Genomic DNA, 18,138 nt, shown 5'->3' on the forward strand with positions numbered 1-18,138 from the left:
AAATACCCACCCTTCTTGTAATATCTGAAAACTAGCAGTCGCCTCAGAGTCACCTGAACTGGTCTTTATATCTCTTAATACTCCAAAGTCCTGCAACTAGTGCTGCTAAATTCTCCGAACTATCACTTTGAGCCTATTATATGTTTTCAAGGGTAACTGTCAGAAATCTGAAACTATGTTAGGTGGTTCTTGCATTGCTATAAAGAAGTACCTGAGACTAGGTAATTTATAAAGAAAAGAGGTTTAATTGGCTCATGGTTCTGCAAGCTTTAAGGAAGCAGCATGGTGCTGGCATTTGCTCAGCTTCTAGGGAGACCTTGAAAACTTACAATCATGGTGGAAGGCAAAGCAGGAGGGAGCAGACATATCTCACGGCAAAAGCAGGAACAAGAAAGAGAGAAGGTGGGGGGTGGGGGATGCCACACATTTTTAAACAACCAGATCTCATGTGAACTCAGAGCAAGGTCTCACTTATTACCAAAGGGATGTCCCAAGCCATTCATGAGGGATCTGCCTGAATGACCCAAACACCTCCCACCCAGCCCTATCTGCAACACTGGAGATTACATCTCAACATGAGATTTGGTTGGGGACAAATATCCAAACTATATCACAAACTCTATAAACTTCCTTAATTTTCTGAGCTTAGTCACCTTTATAGATACATTGAGGATAGTCCAACTGCTTTTTGTTGAGAAACAATTCTCCATTAAACTCCTATGTTATTCCACATTCAGGCATAACAGCCAATTTGCTCTACAACTATCTTTTTAGGGAGGCTTTTATAAACAGACAGCCAGAGAAAGATGGAGACAGACTTCCTCTGAAGAAAATTTATGCACTTTCATTTACTTCCATGGATAGAGAAATCTTTCTTCCAAGAAAACTTCCAGAACAATAATTTAGAGACATTTCTCTCCCCTTCTGGGAGGGGATTTGCACTGTTATGCATTTGATTGCATAAGAATACTCTCACAATGAATTTTTGTTATGGCTTTACCTTGTATATATTTTCCAAATTACTTTATTTTTTCTGAGCTTCAGTCTCCTATGTGTAGATTTCTAATAATACTAGAACGTGTATTTTTGGATTGTGTGAAAGATTGAGTCATTATGCCTATTAATAGTAATTAATTTGTTACTATAATTGATATATATTAATTCCTACACTAAAATCACTGACTTTTTTGCATTAATTGGATTTGATTACAGATATTTGAAAACTTAATTTTTAAATCTAAATTACAAATTTCTGAGAGTATGTTTTACAGAAATAAATACTTCAATAAGATTAAAATGCTTCCCACATTAAAAAAAATGCAAAATATAATTATCTTCCTATTTGTTGCAAAGTTTATGAAGCTGTTTGTTTTCCCTCTACTTTTCATCAAATTTCTACAATTACTGACATGTCTTTCAGTTTGTGATAGGTGTATGCTGATCATGACTTTCCCAAAAATCTGCCTTCTTCAAGTTTGGAGGAAGATTCTGGTCCTATTATCATCTAAGAAGTTTTGCTTGTCATATGTTGGTCTAGTTGATCCAAGCAGAAGATTGCTTTTAATTATTATTACGAGGGGGTCTTCTTTTGTAAGAGAGACAATGGAAGCAATTATAAAACATCTGGAGAAAACAAAAATATAGGAACAAGACATAGGGAATGCATGCAAATGTGGAAGGTCAGTTTGAAGGACAGGGGCCCTTGTCTAGGTCATACACAGAGCTATGGGATTCACTGAATATGTGCCATATTATCAACTTGAAAAATAAGAATAGCAGATTTGTTTATTGGACAATGAAAGATGAAATTGAAATGGGAAAGGGAAAAGAGTAAAGAAAAACATAGGCTTAATGGCTCTAATTACAAACCTGAGACGAGTGGGGGATTGCTATTGGGGAGAACAAATAAAGGTCACAGTAGTCATGAGCTGGTTGGAAGCACCTAGACAAACATACCACACTGAAATCCGTAATCAAGAACTTTCCATAATAACAAGAACAGCAATCATTTCATTCAGAATGAATTGCAAAAAGAAAACTTATGACTGAATATATAGTAAGAGGATAACTGAAATTGGAAGAGCTTTATGAAAGGATTGATGCAGGATTTTTCTTGGTCCCTTCGCTGGACTCATGGCAGGGGCACCTCCTCTACTCCGCCCTCTGCACTCAACCCCTTGTGGGAGGGAGCATGAGAGTGAGTCAGTCCAGGACCTGGCTGGCTGCGCAGGGTGCTGACACAGGAACAAGCTCCATGCAGGGCCCATAGCCAGACTAGGCATGTCGCCTCAAGGCGAATGTGGCAGCACCCATGTGAAGGTGCCTGTGACCCTGAAGCCCCAGAAAGGGGTGTAACAGTGTTCCTTTAGTACTGCTGTCCATGGATGGTGGTGTGTTAGCAGCTCTGCTGGCTCTTTGCCTCAGCACATGGGGCAGCTGCCCTCCACCAATGAGGGCAAAGGGCTGGTGTGACAGCCTTTCTGGGTACCCAGACTTGGTGGGTCCCGAGCTCTTGTCCAGCATCCAAGAAGATTGAAGTCACATGGACTGTTGAAAGATGGTGAAGGTAGAGAAATTTATTGACCAATGAAAATGGCTCTCAGAGGAGAGGGAGCTAGAGAAGGGACAGGAAAGGTATACTGATAAACTTCCCAAAAATCAGGTTGTCTTTTCCCAAAGTCAGTTCATTTCCTCCTCCACTGACTGAGTCTGGGGTCTTTATAGGCACAGGATGGGGAGTGTATGCTGATTGGTTTGTGGGTAAGTAACAAAGGTTAAAGTGAAAACACCACTCAAAGGTGGGCACAACAGCATAGAAAACCAATTAGGAAAGGGTAGGTATACATAAAATAGGTGAAGGGTGGGGATCAATCAGAGGAAAGCACACCAAACAGGAGGACAAGTTCTCAATCTAGTCCCAGGAGTTAGCTTGGCTTTCAGGTTTAATCTGTCTTCAGCTTGGAGGTGGGGTTTCACCGGGTACCTGCCCCTATCTGCCTAGGCATTTGGCTGCCTCCTGTCACTATCAGGATGACCAATTATAAAGAAATTAGGCTACAGGGAAGTAAAAGTCTTAATAAAAAGACTAGAATGATTTTGTTATCCCTTAGATAGCTCATATTTTGCATTAACTCTTGATGTTTCTTCTTTTTTCTTTTGGGTAGTATTACTTCCTAGGACAACTACAAAGTAATATTACCTAAAAGAAAATGGACTGTGGCTCTCAGGTTTGCTTGGTCTCTATGTGGGCCTGGAAATTCTAGTAGATCTATTTGCTCAATAGGGTTTCCTATCTATTATTCATCATGGGTCTCTCCTATTTTGGAGAAATACTTAAAAATCATGGATATTTTCATGCTGTCAATATCTAGGATTCGTTTGGCCCAAGAAAAGCTGAAAGCTGTGTAGTTTGACAAAAGACATGCCAAGAAAATTAAATATATCTAGTTCTCCTTTTCCCATGTTTGACATTTCCATGGAGGAAGGGAGACAAGGAAAGAAGTTGCAAATATATTAGCATTCTTTCTGTTTTTCTCCGCCTGATATACTCCATGGAATCAATCTTGTGTGTATATTTAGGGAAAAAGTCTTTACATGATTACAATAAGCCAGATATCCCTTCATTTTTTTTTGCCTCCTCACTCTCCCTCACTGAAAACCCCTGATATAAAGGCAGGAAAGCTTTAAAAATGTACACACTTTGGGATTCAGCCCTGTTGCTGGCGTGTGTCAATAGTTCATTCTTTTTATTACTGTGCAATATTCCATTGTATTGATATGCCATAATTTGTTTATCCATGCACATACTGACAGACATTTGAGTTGTTTCAAGTTTGGGGCTATTACAAATAAAGCTGCTATGAATATCCACGTAAAAGTATTGGCATGGACATGTTTTCACTTATCTTGAGTAAATGCTCTATAGTGGAGTGACTGGGTCATATGACAGGTGTATCTAACTTTTGAAGAAATTATCAAACTGTTTCCCAAAGTAGCTGTACCATTTTACATTCCCACACCCATGTATGAAAATTTCAATTGCTTCACCCTGCCAACACATGGTTTGGTCATCAACCTTTTACATTTTATTAATTCAAATAAGTATATATTACTATCATTGTAATTTTAGTTTTCATTTCCCTGATGACTACAAACATTGAAATTTTCATCTGCTTATTCACCATTCTTATACCTTCTACAAATTGTGTGAGTCCACTTACAAATTCTTGTAAAGAAAGTGGTAATGACTGAAAGCAAGTTAGTGATTGCCTTAGGACAAAGTAGAAGAAGGGACAAGTTGCAAGGGGCACAAGGAAATTTTTCAGAGTTATGGAAATTCTTGTTATCCTCATTAAGGTGAGGGTTATACAGACATATACAGATGTCACAACAAATTAAATTATATACTTTAAATCTATGCAGCTTATTGTATTTCAATTCAATTATACCTCAACTAAATTATAAAAAAACTTTATTAGAAGTAAACCAAAAGCAAAATTCTAAGCCTCCCAACCAACTGAACAGACTCCTCCTCACAGCCAAAGGCATTCTAAAGTTAATTTGAAAAACCAGTTCAGGCCATGATGGGAAGTGAGGATCTGACATGCCTCATATACCCTTCTCCCTTTGGAATTCAAGCACAGTTGACCAACATTAACATGAAAACAGAGGCCTTAAGACTGATAGAACAGACTCTTTAAGACTGGTAAGAAATATTCCCTTCCATGGATTCTATCTGCATAATAGGAACCTTGGTGTCCATAACCTCTTATCTCAACCCAGACATTCCTTCCTACTGATTTTAGTCAATAACTTAACTCTTTCAACAAATTGCCAATTAGAAAATTCTTGAATCCACCTATGACCTGGAAGCCCTTGCTTCGAGTTGTTTTGCCTTTCTGGACTGAACCAATATACATCTTACATGTATTAATTGATGTCTTATATCTCCCTAAAATGTATAAAACCAAGCGGTAGCCCAATCACCCTGAGCACATGTCAGGACCTCCTGAGGCTGTGTCACTGGTTCCAGGTGAGGTGTCAGAGCCTCAGCAACAGAAAGTGGTTAACTCACAGGTAGTAAGAAGAATTTACCAACGATGTTATTGGCAGAGAATCCATACAGGTCTGCAGCAACCTCAATTCTTGCTCCTCAGAAGAAACAATTTGACTGAGGGGCATAAGGTAGAAGGAGAGACTGAGGCAAGTTTTAGAGTAGGAGTGAAAGTTTATTAAAAAGTTTAGAACAGGAACGAAAGTACTCTTGAAAGAGGGCTGAGCAGGTGAGTTGAGGGAGTCAAGGGCTCTGTATGACCTTTGACTTGGGATTTTATATGTTGGCATTCATCTGGGGTCATGTGTCCCTTCTCCCCTGATTCTTCCCTTTGGATGGGCTGTCCACATGCACAGTGTCCTGCCAGCACTTGGGAGAGGAGCAGGCACAGTGTGTTTAGTGAAACTATATGCATGCTCATTTGGGGTCTTCTTCCCTTACCAGCTGAATATCCCTAGAAGGCCATACACCAGTTAAACTCTACCATTTTGCCTCTTAATGTATGTGCTTGAGCCCACTTGCCCAACTCCTAAGATCTTATCAGGAAGCTGCTGATCCCTAGTTTCAGGTTTTTTGTATTAATTGGGAGACTGCCCTTTCCTGGTGTTGGCTGCGACCAATTATTTTAGAGAGACAGGTAACAACCACTTCACCATCACTTGATGGTCACCTGACATTCCTGGTGGTGGGTAGGGGGGCTCTCTCTCCTGCAGTGCTCATGTCTAACAATAAAATACATAAAACTCACGTTTGGTTGCTAAACTGAAGGAAGTCATAATTTATTACCCCAGAATATATTTCTTGGACATATTTTGAAATGGCTGCCACAGGGTCAGCAGACTGAAGTGGCCCTGCAAAGCAGTCTTTTGTGGCAGAAATTTGCATCTGTAGAGAATCTCCATTAATGCAGCTAATGTCTCCTAGATCCGTTTCTAGGCCCTTTCCTGTAGGATAGATTAGCCGAGAGTCTGACACCTTTAATGTTCCAAAAAGAGACACTTGCCACCTAATCTCTCTGAGGGCTGCTACCTCTGAGGTTTTGTCAGAAGCATGTGAACCAGAGCAACTGCATCTTGAATAGGAGCTGAGTAAAATGAGTCTGAAACCTACTGGGCTGCATTCCCAGACAGTTAAGGCATTCTAAGTCACAGGATGAGATAGGAGGTCAGCACTATATACAGGTCACAAAGACCTTGATGATAAAACAGGTTGCAGTGAAGAAGCTGGCCAAAACCCACCAAAACCCACATGGCCATCAGAGTGACCTCTGGTCATCCTCACTGCTACACTCCCACCGGCACCATGACAGTTTACAAATGCCATGGCAACATCAGGAAGTTACTCTAAATGGTCTAAAAAGGGGAGGCATGAATAATTCACCCCTTGTTTAGCATATCTTCAAGAAATAACCATAAAAATGGGCAACCAGCAGCCTTCGGGGCTGCTTTGTCTATGGAGTAGCCATTCTTTTATTCCTTTACTTTCTTAATAAACTTCATTTCACTTTACAGACTTGCCCTAATTTCATTCTTATGTGAGATCCAAGAACCCTCTCTTGGAGTCTGGATAGGGACCGCTTTCCCATAACAGGTTTCATCTACACAACAAGACCACCTTTGCTAGGCAAGCCTCCTGTTCTGTCCCTCCTGTCACCTATCTTGCCACAAAAACCTGATTTAACAGCATAACCTGTTTCTTCCCATGCTCTGAACCAACTGTCTTTCTACAACCTCAAGATGGTATATAAGCTTCAGTATCTTACTGGGGGTTGAGTCTTCATTCTGAAGGTGCCTCTGTATACATGTGAAATACATGTGTATGCCTTTCTCCTATTAATCTGCCTCATGTCAGGAATTTTTGAACCTCCAGAGGGCCAAAGGCCTTGACCCCTACACAACAAAGCTTATTTCTTAAGGTTAATTTTGAACATTCTAAAGCTAGAACTAGTGTACTTAATTTTAAAATGTTGTGCTCATTGAGTAAAAAATGTAAGATTGCCCAGAAACATAATATTTATCTTTAACCAAAAAGCTAAGTCACTAGATGATTTGAATTTCTCTTCCATTTTTATATTTCTGGTCTGTGTCTTCAGCAACAACCATGATTTTTCTTCCATTTGGTAGTAATTATACCTTCAACACCCCAAAATAATTTTTGAAACAAAGTGTTTAATGTAATAGCAATGTTATGAACCAAATCCATAAAATCACAAACATAGGATGTATCATATTTATAACAAAAACTTGGCATGGCCCAGTGGCCTTCTAACCAAAAAAAAAAAAAAAAAAAAAAAAAAAAAAAAAACAAACAAAAAATAAAACCTTCATTTTATAGTATTATTGTGTCCTTTTTTATTTAATCATTGACAAATCGTACTTTCTTATTTGTACTTCAAAGTTTTAAATGCTGAAATATCTTTTATGCATCAATGTCCAAGCATTGACTTTACAATATTTTTCTCATTACTCTGAATTTTAAGAATTATGTTTGATATTAAGTTAAAATTTATTTGCTCTTTACATCAATCTATAATCAAAAGCATTTCTAAGAAGCTCTCTTACGATTCTCAAATAGGATTGACAAAATAGCTCTTTTAACTAATGCATATCTAATGCAATAAAGGGCAAAACTATAATCTACGTATTTCATTAAATGCTTTCTGAAGGCAGGACCCAATTATCAGAGGTTCAGTTTCTTCACTACTTACAGTGGAATCTTCAAAAGGTTTTCTTTGTCTTGTATTGTTTGCGATAGAGTAAATGGTTGCATAGGTGGTTGTGTGCTGCTCCCTACTGGAGAATAGCAAAGTCATAAATTCACGGGTAAGGCAACAAGGAGCCTTCATATCATTGTTTTCCCAGTTCTGTTCAAGATAGAAATTTAGAGCTCAGGTATATTTAAGCTTTCATATTTTATGTCCACCCTAGACTATGTTTCTAAGTAATAAAATAGGTTACAAATCTAGTCCACAAACATATGCCACACTCACTCTAAATGTCAGCAAATGATGTCCTCTTTTATTGTATTTATTTATTTATTTATTTTTGAGACGGGCTCTCACTGTCCCCCAGGCTGGAGTGGAGTGGCATGATCTTAGCTCGCTGCAGCCTTGACCCCCTGGGCTCAAGCAATTCTTCCATCTTAGCCTCCCTCATAGTTGAACCACAGGTACATGCCATTACGCCTAGCTAATTTTTGTAAAGACAAGTTTTTGCCATGTTGACCAGGCTGCTCCCAAACTCTTAGGCTCAAGTGATCGTACCACTTTAGCCTCCCAAAATGCTGGGAGCCACCGCACCCAGCCGATGTTCTCTTTTACTTTTTGAAAATGATTAAGGCCAACATAACAGAAAGGGCATGGATAATGGTTAAAAGCAGAGTTAGACAGGTCTGGCTTTACATCATACCTTGATTGTCCTGTTATGTTAGGTAAGTTGCTTAAACATTATGCCTTACGTTTTATCATCTATAAAATGTGAGTTATCCCATGAAATGTTAGTTATCTCATAAGATCATTGTGAGAATTAAATTCCATGCGGAAAGCACTTATCATGGTTCCTGGAATATAATACATGCTTAATAGGTGTCAAAGTAATAATGGTAATTCAATTAGCTACTTGATATTTACTGCAACCAAAACCAAAATTTCTCCAAAAGCAACTTCTCTCCCTACCTCAGTATGTACCTATGAGAATTGTGTCAGGTTCTCTTGAAGGCTCCACCCACACTTGTGTTCTTTGTTTTAAGCTCTATCGCATCACCTGCTACTTTTTCTCTATTAATGATTCCCTCTTTTAAACTTCTTTTGCTATGTACTGATTTTTCCTCCCTGAGCACAAACACGCTTTTCTGTTTTGAGATGTAACCCTATCACAGCCTTTTTTGGCAAAACCATAGTTTCTAAATATGAGTCTGCATTGGCCACTTTCCGGTCTCTTACTCGTTGTTACATAGTACTACTTTTCTCACCCTACCCGAACTCTTTTTTTCAAGGTCACCAATGTTTGGTCTCCTTTTTGCCACATTTAATATCCATGTCTCTATTCTTGCTCTGTGTGAGCTATCTGCAGCCTTGACATGGTTTTCTTCAGTTTCAGAAGACAGCTCTCCTTTCCTCTCTTCTTAAATTTCCCCTTCACATTGACTGCTTAAATATGGACATACCCTTGAATCATCACGTTGCCTCTTTCCATTTTGTTCTGTACTGTTTCTGATCTTATCTTTATTTTTGTCTTATCACTCATTGCCCCTCTGTGAATGAGTCTCATATCCACCATTCTCAGCCACATTTCAGTATGTGTTCTAAAGCCCAATGGCCGTCTTTATTTAGAGAGCTCAATGATTTCTTTTCCCCAAACCGTCTCATGCTCTTAATTTCCATATTTTTTATGTTTTATACCTTACTCAGGCTCATGTTCCTAGATTGATCTTGATTTATTTCACCTTCCTATTCCCTATCATCAAGCCTGTCAAAAGTCTTAAGTCTCCAAAAATGTTTTCTTTTCAAAATCAACGATTCTTTTGTTTCTATTCCCAGAGCTTCAGCTCTAGCTAGGGTTCTTATCTCCTGATCCCAAACAATAATTGTCTCCTACCTAAACCCCCTGAAGCTACATCCTTTACATTCAAAGTGGTTCAAACACTTTCGTAAGTCCTGCCTTTCTAACCCAGTGCTTTCTGTATTCCTCCTTTGCTGAAGAACTTTCACATTGATGTCATTTCAGAGTTTTACAGAATCAAAAGGAAATAAAGTTTGGAAAGTTAAGTTAGGAATCACATATTCCAACCTACTCATTTTCTTAATGAGAAGATTTAAACCTAGGCAATTTACGTGGTTTACCAGAGATTGCAAAGTTAGTAGCAAACTAGAATTTAGGCCTCAGATGGCATCAATTGATTTTCTGTACAATTGTATAATTTGCTGTCAAAAGATTAATACTAATTCCTCAAACTAGTACATAAGACCTTTTGCAATCTGGGTTCTGTCAAATGCTCCACACATGGTGTTCAAACAATCGGGTTTATTCATTGTCTCTTAAACACACCTGTGCAAGGCTGTCTCTGTGTCTTTGCTCAGGATGTATATATAGATATCTATATATTTTATATATATAGACATATATATATTATATATAGATATACATATTATATATATATTTTTATATATTTATATATATTATGTATATTTTGTATATATTTATATATAGATATATATTATATATATTTTATATAGAGAGATATATATATTATAGATATATATTTTATATATAGATATCTATATATTATATATAGATATATATATTTTATATATAGATAGCTATATATTATATATAGATATATATATTTTATATATAGATATATATATTATATATAATATATATATCTGAAATTCTCTCTTTTCTAACTCTTACCTTTACTGTAACAGTTTGACATATATCTTCCATTAAGACTTCCCATTAATTCTAAATCTGTTAATTATTTTCTCTGAGTTATCGTAGTAATAATTATGTTTCCTTAAATTTGGCACACATGATTTGTGTTTTTATATTTATTAAGAAAATTGATGCTTTTTCCATAGTAACTCATTCTTCTCCTTTTTTTGTATAACAACCTTGTGGTTTCAGAGATTGTTTTTAGTTTCAATGACAGGTACTATCCAAGAGTCTGACATGGAAGGCTAAAACTTAGAATTATCGGGTTCTCCTTCTTCTAAAAATCATAAACGTTGGATATGAGGTCCACACCACTGCCACATAAGAACAAGCAAAGTGAAGAGAGTCAAGGGAAGCAGATGCAGGACTTGCCAATTAAGTTATCCTTATCCTCCCTACCTTAGGATGTGACATTGTGATATATTTATTTTTTATTTAATTCAAAGTGATTTGGATGTGTGGCTACTTGCAGAGTAAAGCAGACTGATTGAAACAATGCTTCTGTTGTCTGCTCCAACAAGGCTTTTACATCTGTGGGAGATGTCATCAGTCTCATGTACCTTTTTAACCTAAGTGCCAAACACAAAGTGTTGCCCATAAGGGGAATTTAATGAAATTTATTGTAATTTTCATAGGTTTATATGCTATGCTTTATTATTCCTATATTTCCGTATTTCTTGGTGTCTTCTAGAAATGCTTCTGAACATGTCCACCTAGCACTTGCCAGATCCCATTAGACTCAGACCAAATGTGTGTATATGTTTATGTGTACATATATATATTGATACTTAGTAGACAAGCTCCTAGTTATTTTTAGATAATAATTATTGCAATGTCTAATAAATTCAAATCCTGGGATTCATTGGGAATCTGTACGACTATAAAATAAATGGAAACCTTTGTGAGATTGGTATTAGAGAAGTATTTGACTGCTTCTTGTAGCTACTTCTCTCTGTATGCTTATTTTTACTTTCACCCCAGACTTCCCGCTCTGGGCAACATCTACGAAGTGCTTATACCCAAACTCGTAGCTCTGACATACACCATAATCATTTTATACATTAAAACATATTGGTTCTATGCCATCCAATGACTGTGTTTCTTCAAAAATGTCCAAGATGTAAAGTAAGTAATAGATGCTAATAATATCTTAATAGAGCAGAGAAAGAAAACATAATATATTCATCACAGCTCTCCTCCACCTTTTAAAAGATACTTGTGTTGGCTGGGCATGGGGACTCACACCTGTAATCCAGCACTTTGGGAGGCCGAGGTGGGCAGATCACCTGAGGTCAGGAGTTCGAGACAAACCTGACCAACATGGTGAAAGTCTGTCTCTACTAAAAATACAAAAATTAGCTGGGCGTGGTGGCAGGTGCCTGTAATTCTAGCTACTAGGGAGGATGAGACAGGAAAATCACTTGAACCCCGGAGGCGGAGGTTGCGGTGAGCCAAAAATCACACCACTGCACTCCAGCCTGGGTGACAGAGTGAGATCCCATCTCAAAAAAATAAAACACTTGTGCTATTATTGTGTGTATTAATATAGAAAGTGACATTGCAAGCGAACCTTTCAGAGCAAGTTGGATATTAGATGAAAACATTAGAAGATTTTTAGTAGTATTCACATTGATTTTATCATCTAACATATATTTTGTACCTCTTGTCATTCCTACCAGAACCTTGAGTCTTGTGTGAAAACGTGTCTCCCTCAGTCTTAAATCATGTGGTATATTAGACAGGACTCTTCAGAGAAACAGGTCAGGAGGATGGATATATATCCAGAGATATTTAAGAAATTGGTTTATATGAGTGTGGGGCCTGGCAAGTCAAAAATCTGCAAGTAGGCTGGTAGGCTGGAAAGTCTGAGAGTCAGTGTTGCAGTCTTGAGTCCAAAGGCTGGAAACTCACGCAGAATTCCTTCCTATTTAGGCAACCTCGGTCTTTGCTCTTAATGCCCTCAACTGATTACATGAGACCCATTCATAGTATGAAGGGCAATCTGCTTTACTCAAAGTCAACTGATTAAAATGCTAATCACATCTAACAAGTACAATATAGAAACATTTAGACTGTTGTTTGACCAAAGCCTAGCCAGGTTGACGCATAAAATTAACCATCATGTGAGCTTGGTATAGAATGGACTCTCCACTTGATTCCAAGAGTCAATTTGTGACTTGAACCCATAACATAAGGTCACTACATTCTTACTGGGAATTAAACATAGAGTTACTATATGATGCAGCAATTCCACTCCCATTTGCATGCTCAAGAGAATAGAAAACACAGAAACTTGTGCATAAATGTTTACAGCAGCATCACAATCTAATATTAAAACATTTTCTTTCCTGCTTAAAGAAACCCTGCACTGATCAGCAGTCAATCAGCAGTATTACCCACTCCCATCTTCCAGCAGGATCAATTGTAAACCTGCATTCTATCTCCATAGATTTGCCTATTGTGGATATAGGCAGCTGTTTACAACAACATTATTCCCAATAGACAAAAAGTAGAAGCAATGCAAATATCTATCAACTGATGAATAGATCAGTAAAATGTGGCATATCCATCAATGAAATATTATTTAACAATGAAAAGAAATGGCATATTGGTACATGGAATGACTTTTGTTTTCAATGTACGAACCTTGAAAAACATTATGGTAAATAAAGATGCCAATAACAAAAGGCCACATATTGTGTGATTCATATACATAAAATATCCACAATAGGCAAATCTATAGAGATAGAATGCAGATTAACAATGGATCCTGCTGGACAATGGGAGTGTGTGATAATGCTGATTGACTGCTAATCCATGCAGGGTTTCTTTTAGCAGGAAAGAAAATGTTCTAAAATTAGATTGTGGTGATGGTTGTGAAAGCATGAATATATGAAAAAATACTGAATTGTACACCTTTTAAATTTTTTTTTTTTTTTTTTGAGACAGGGTCTCACTCTGTAGCCCAGGCTGGAGTGCAGTGGCATGAACTTGGCTCACAGCAGCCTCAACCTCCTGGGCTCAAGCTATCCTCCCACCTCAGCTTTCTGAGTATCTGGGAATATAGGTACACAACACCACACCTGACTTATTTTTAAATTTTTTGTAGGGTCTCACTATGTTGCCCAGGCTGGTCTTGAACTCCTGGCCTCAGATGATTCTCCTACCTCATCCTCCCTAAGTGTTGGGATTACAGGCATGAGCCACCAGGCTCGGCCTGATATGATGCACTTTAAATGGGTGAATTGTATGGTATGTGAATTATATCTCAGTACAAATATCAAAATAAAATTCAACAAATAAATCCACTAAGCATTCAAATAACCTTTTAGAAAATTGTTTTTTCTTAAAATGAAGCATTTTCATTTTGAAAGAATAACTACTCTGGTTTAACTCCATTTTCATTTCTAAATTATCAGTTTAGACTTTCATATCTTCATTTTTTTTTTTTTTTCTAAAAACTATTCTTGGCACAGATCCTTGTTTTACAGAAGTCCCATATGATGTTGCATTTTACTCAATAAGGTTAAATAGTACATCACACTCAGGAAATTTGTATTGTAGTAGAAACATTCTATTTTTTTATTATACTTAAAGTTCTGGGATACATATGCAGAACGTGCAACTTTGTTACATAGGTATACACGTGCCATGGTGGTTTGTTGCACCCATCAACCTGTCATCTACATTAAATATTTCTCCTAATGCTATCCCTCCCCTAGGCCCCACCCCTCAACAGGCCCTGGTGTGTGATGTTCCTTCCCTGGGTCCATGTGTTCTCATTGTTCAACTCCCACTTATGAGTGAGAACATGCGGTGTTTGGTTTTCTGTCCCTGTGATAGTTTGCTGAGAATGATGGCTTCCAGCTTCATCCACATCCCTGCAAAGGACCTGAACTCATCTTTTTTATGGCTGCATAGTATTCCGTGGTGTATATATGCCACATTTTCTTCATCCAGTCTATCATTGATGGGCATTTGGGTTGGTTCCAAGTCTTTGCTATTGTGTAATTTATAGATTCAATGTTATCCCCAACAAGCTACCCTTGACTTTCTTCACAGAATTAGAAAAAAACTACTTTAAATTTTATATGGAACCTGTGTTTTATATATTTACTTCTTATCTAGTTAATCTGGCACTCTCAGTTAATCTGGAATGTAGAGAACCTAGAGAGAGAATTCTGCCCTTATTTACTTTTTTCTAAAAGAAGCATAGACTAAAGAAATTTCATAGGATACCAGATCGACTTTATACTTTAATGTGAAACAGTGTATACTTTTTTTTAAATCTGCAGGCCAGGTGCAGTGGCTCACACCTGTAATCCCAGCACTTTGGGAGGCTGAGTCGGGCAGATCACTTGAGGTCAGGAGTTTGAGACGAGCCTGGCCAACATGGTGAAACACCGTTTCTACTAAAAATACAAAAATTAACTAGGTGTGGTGGTGTGCACCTGTAATCCCAGTTTTTTTGGGAGGCTGAGGCATGAGAATCCCTTGAACCTTGGAGGCAGAGGTTGCAGTGAGCCAACATCACACCACTGCACTCCAGCCTGGGTGACAGAGCGAGACTCCATCTCAGCAAAGAAACAAACAAATAAACAAACTGCAGTGACAACTCAAAGCCTGTAACATTAAATTTTCTTTACTGGAAATTTTCTATCCTAATCCGCAAATGGAAAATATGAAGTGTTAGGTGTTTGTGATCATGTATATATGACAGAGTATCCATATATCTTCTAACAAGGTGATGTATTTATTTGTTGAGTAAAAGATGGCACCAAGATCAGACTTATTTTTAGCTGTGGTTGCCAGTTATTCCATAGAAAACTTGTCCTCTAAGAGAGCAACGTCAGATTTTTTTTAAATTTAATACTATATATGACTTTGGTTTCACCAAGGATTTTACTCCCACAATACAATGAAGGTAAGTGACAGGAAAATGGGACTACTTTTTTCAAAGTGAATGATCTGTCAAATACATGGTGAAGCCACTCAAAGTCAAACTTAGCTTGTTTTTAATATCTCACTACAGGCACTGCTGAAGTTAACTGAGCATCAATCAAGACAGCAGACAGAAATGAGTCATTTGTTTGTTTTTAATAGCACGTATTATTTTTCATAGGAAAACTCTGAGTATTGTTTTTGGTCAATAAGTCTTACTGAACTATTGAAAGTAATGAGGAAACACAGACCTTGAATTAGTCTAGTCTGATCAGAGCTAAGAATGTTAACTCTCTCAATTTTCTGAAGTACACATTCAAAGACAGAAACGCAGAGAAATTGGGAAGAAGAAAAAAAGATAAGCTTAGCAGAGAGAGAATATCAGAATAATGCTTTTTTTCAAATAAAAAAAGATAAGAACCTTATCACTGGAAATATGTGACATCTCAGTATAATAGGCTAGTTCTCTTTGTTCTCAGACATGGTTAAAAATGTTAACAGTTTCAATTTCCACTCCTTTTCATGTGGATGAATAATATTTTTAAAAGCATCTTTGTGTATTCCTTGCTAGTTCTTAAAATTCTCATGTCTAGAGGTTTTTTTCTCTTTCTTATTCAGAAATATGTTTCCTTTAGAAATTCAATGACTAACTTATTTACAATAAGTTATGAAAAGTACTTTCACAGTTTTAAAAATTTTTCTTATGTTTTATCTCTCACAAAATTTCCTCACAAAATTTGCAGACCTTGGGTATGGCAAATATTGTTACATATAATATACAGATGAAGGGATTGAGGTTTATGAAACTTGAGTATCTTGCCTATATAGTTTTTAAGCAAAACAATCAAGAAAAATATCAGTCATTTGACTCTAAACTTGTGTTCTTTCTAAGATTTTATTCTTATTTCTTAAATAAATGTATCTTTTTTCTTTTTTAAATCAGAAGGGTATTACATGCATATTAAAAATATTACTATAATACACAAATTCATAGTGTAAAATGTGAAGAGCCTTAAATTCTTAAATTCTAGTGCTAACCATTGTTAGAAGATTGGTGTCTATTCTTCCTTTTGTTTTCTTAATATACACATATTAGGATATTTAACAAAATAGGGTTATATAAGTGTCTTAGCTCAGGTTGCTGTAGTAAAATACCATAGACAACAGAAATGTATTTCTCACAGTTTTGGAGCCTGTAAAGTCAAAAATCAAGGTGCCAACAAGGTGGGTTTCACTCTAAGGCCTCTTCTCTTGACTTGTAGGCAGTTTCTATCTTACTGTGAGCTCACGTGACTTCCTTGTGAATGTAGAGAGAGAGAGAAAGAAAGACAGCAAGCTCTCTGGTGTCTCTTCTTGTAAAGGCTCATCGGTCACGAGGGCCCTACCCTCATGAGTTTATCTAAATCTAATTGCCTACCAAAGACCCCATCTCCACATACGACTGTTTTGGAGGTTAAGACTTCAACATATAAATTGGAGTTGGGGGAACAAACATTCAGTCCATAACAATAACATATACTTTACTGCAAACTATTTTTATAAACTATATTTGTAAAATATTGTCTGTTTAGCACAAAAGCAATGTATCGTTAATTGCATATCCACACACTAGCTCACCACATAGACTCAGTAAAACAGGTCATTTATTGAAATATTGATGGGCCAGGCACAGTGGCTCATGCCTGTAATCCCAGCACTTTGGGAGGCCGAGGCTGGCAGATTGCCTGAGCTCAGGAGTTCGAGACCACCCTGGGCAACATGGTGAAACCTCGTCTCTACTAAAGTACAAAAAATTAGCCGGGCGTGGTAGCAGGCGCTGGTAGTCCCAGCTACTTGGGAGGCTGAGGCAGGAGAATCGCTTGAACCCAGAAGGTGGAGGTTGCAGTGAGCCAAGATTGTGCCACTGCACTCCAGCCTGGTTGACAGAGGGAGACCCTGTCTCCAAAAAAGAAAAAAAAAAAATTGTTGATAAAACAACAACGACAAAAATATTCTTACTTATATCATTATTCACTGGACTTGGCAGTTCTGGCAGTTCTTATAAACACATTAGCGGATATAAAAATTTAACAATTTAAATAGTACTGCTATGAATGTTTCTTCAGAGAAATTCTATGAAGGAATGTCAATCTTGGACTTACGTAAGTTAATTGTATAAATAACTTTTATATCTATCATCTTATTTGATTCTTCCAAGGACTATGTAAATTAATCAGAGTAAACATATTTAAACCTATTTTTACATATTAGAAAATTAAAGCACAGAGAGTTAAAAATACTTGTCTAAAGTCACATTCAAGTAAGAAACAGTTAAAATTCAGGCCCAGTCATGGGTAATATACTTTACTTTCTTTGATGCACTTACAAAAGCAGCAAAGAGACAGGTAGGTTTGTAAAGTAGAAACTGTGCATCACTCACTTGCAACCTAGAGCTTTTGCTTCCAGAATTCTTTTCAGGCTGCTTCTATACTTGTTTGCCCAGTGTCACCTTTTCTCTCCAGGGCATCTTTCCCATTGCAGTTTAAATTCACATATAGTAACTTTCCAATTTTGTGTCCATTTCTTTGGATTTGACACTCTAGACAGTGTCTTTATTTCTAGGAAAATATTAACTTGGAGAACAAGCGATATCAGCAGGAAACATCTCACCTCTGCTGTGTACTAGAGTTTCTTCATAATTTAGTGGGGGATGTTCAAAGATTAGAGATAAAT

The sequence above is a fragment of the Symphalangus syndactylus genome, chromosome 6 (assembly GCF_028878055.3).
Source record: "Symphalangus syndactylus isolate Jambi chromosome 6, NHGRI_mSymSyn1-v2.1_pri, whole genome shotgun sequence".
NCBI lineage: Eukaryota > Metazoa > Chordata > Mammalia > Primates > Hylobatidae > Symphalangus > Symphalangus syndactylus.